A 2798-nucleotide genomic window follows, 5' to 3' on the forward strand; every position below is an offset into this window, starting at 1 on the left:
TGCTATCAGCAAACTCATCAAAATGGAATCAAACATCATGAGATGAACACCATCATGGGGATACATACAAGTACTTTTCCCATATGGGATTCTCTGCTATTTCATTTTGAAAGTGCAGAAATAGGGCAACCATTTCTAGCTATATATCTATTCATGCCATTTTCAGTGTTATTTCTTTCTCAGTAATGGATCACAGAGTATCATGTTGTAACATGAAGTTCTTTCATGATCATGCCTTCATGCAGTCACACCTTAAGGGTGCTACTGTAATTATGCAAGCTCAGCCAGTTATTTTTATATTAAGTAATTTGCTTATGAACTACTTTTAGAATGCTATGCTACTTATGTAACTAAATAATGTTTACACACTGATAGTGTTTGGGCAGTATTTATGGTTCATTGTAACTAGATCGTAGGATCTGAAAGCCATACACTATTGATTCATCAACATTAACTAACTTGGCAGAACATTAACACAGAACTTCATACTATCCTCAAATCTTAGTATAAATTAATGCATATTTTTATTGATGTAATAGCTAAAAGCACTCTATTTTTTTTTTTACACTGAACTTTATGGGTACTACTGCCAGTGCAACTTCTAAAGCATTCCTGTTTAATTTTTATTTCCCCTGAATGTTTCAATGAGGATTTCCTATAAGCAAAGAATCTCTGCCCATAAGAGCTTTAAGCATTTTACAAAAAGCATTTTTATATTTCTGTTAAGCATTCCTTTCACCTACAAATTCTACAGATATAGCTTGAAACCAGGTGTGGTGATAAATACCTGTAATCTTAGCAGGCAGATACAGGAGGATCTCTGCAAGTTTGAGATCAACCTAGGCTACAGGAAGAGATCTAAGATAGCTAGAGGCAGATAAATTAGACCATGTCTCAATAAATAAATAAATAAATAAATAAATAAATAAATAAATAAATAAATAAATGCCTTAGTTGTGTATTTCAAAAGTACATGCTGTTCAGGAGATGTTAATAATACACACACACACACACACACACACACACACACACAGAAGACATGGCAAATAATGTAGGCCATTGTTCTATAACCTATTATTAGAAATTTAAAAAAAAACATAGTCAGAAATTCTGCAATAAATACAAATCTATGTCTGTGTTTAACTTGGTATATCCACAATTTATTTGCTCTGACTTCTACCACTCAGTCTCTTCTTTTTTAAAGCTATTTTCACATCACAAGGCAGAACAATATATAGAGTAGAGTTTGGCCAAAAGCACTAAACCCAATAAATAAACAATATTTCGTATGGATAATTTAACAAAATTTCAACATCTCAAAATAGCAAGTTATCATAACCTTTTTCTGAGATATCAAGACTGATACGAATAGTACTATACTACCAAACAGAGTATATGCACAAAATCTAATGTACAAAATTATAGTCGTTTTTAGAAAAACCAGGTCACCTAGTGTTGCAGTATTTAGGTGCAGGTAGAAAAGTAGACACATTTGAGAAACAGACTAGCTGCTTCATACCTCCACCTGCACTAACAGTGGATCAACTGTTCCTCTACTCCACAGCAAAAAGATCAAATGAAAAGGGAAACATAACAGTAGAAACTGAGTAAATGTTAAAAAATCATCAGGTCTTATTTCAAAAGTCTATACTTGACAAAATTGGAAAATCTAAATGGAATGGATGACTTTCTAGACAGATACTATATACTAAAGTTAAATCATGATCACATCAACTATCTAAACAGTGGCATAACCCCTAAGGGAATAGAAGCAGTCATTTAAAACCTCCCAAACAAAAAAAGTCCAGGGCTAAACGATTTTCATGCAGAATTTTACCAGAATTTCAACGATGAGCTGATACTAATAGTCCTCAAACTATTCCACAAAATAGAAATAGAAGGATCACTACCTAATTCAGTCTATATTACTATATATATGTTGTTCATATGTGTCTAAAATATGTAAATAATATATATAAGTATAATGAATATATATGTAAATATGCATATGCACACCTAAAACTTCTTTGTCTACTTGTGTTTGATAGATCCTTTATACTAGTCTTTAAGTACATGGTCAGAACATTGAAATGGCAAGAAAGTCTATCATTTAAGCTTTCTTAAGTTATACTTCCTGTTAATTGATTCAGACAAAATAAAATTCAAACTATGTAATTTATAGTATAGGACAAAGTGTCATTTTCTTGGAATATTTTTTCTAGTATTAGGGATGGAGGCTAGAGTCTCACTATTACTACTATACTACTTAAGTGCTCTACTATTGATCTACATACATAGCATATTTTCCTCATTTATTTTTTTATTTTGAGACAATGTTTCATCAAATTGTCCAGGCTTACTGAAAAATATCGATCCCCCTATGTGATATTCTGAATATCTAGTACTGTAGCCATGACACACACTGCTAGCTATTTCTAATATATTTTACCAATGCCCTCGAAAACGAAACATTTTACTATGTCTTGAAGGTAATCCTCACTGGGTTCCTTTATCATGTTAGCCTAACTTATATATTTCAAGTACGTGATTTCTTCCACTAAAGTATAATAGCATCCACATTACCAATTTTAACATTTCTATTATTATTATTATGAAAGCTAAATCAAGAACTATAGCCTTGCCTAACTATGTACCAGATAATATACGATGTATATGTATAATCATGGTAAGATAATACATTGTATATTATCTTAGTGTGCATATCTTGTTTCCATTATTTTTCCTATTATATATAATTTCTTCTTTGCTGGGCTCAAAGGCATTTTTAAGTTTATTAC

The sequence above is a fragment of the Rattus rattus genome, chromosome X (genome assembly GCF_011064425.1).
Source record: "Rattus rattus isolate New Zealand chromosome X, Rrattus_CSIRO_v1, whole genome shotgun sequence".
NCBI lineage: Eukaryota > Metazoa > Chordata > Mammalia > Rodentia > Muridae > Rattus > Rattus rattus.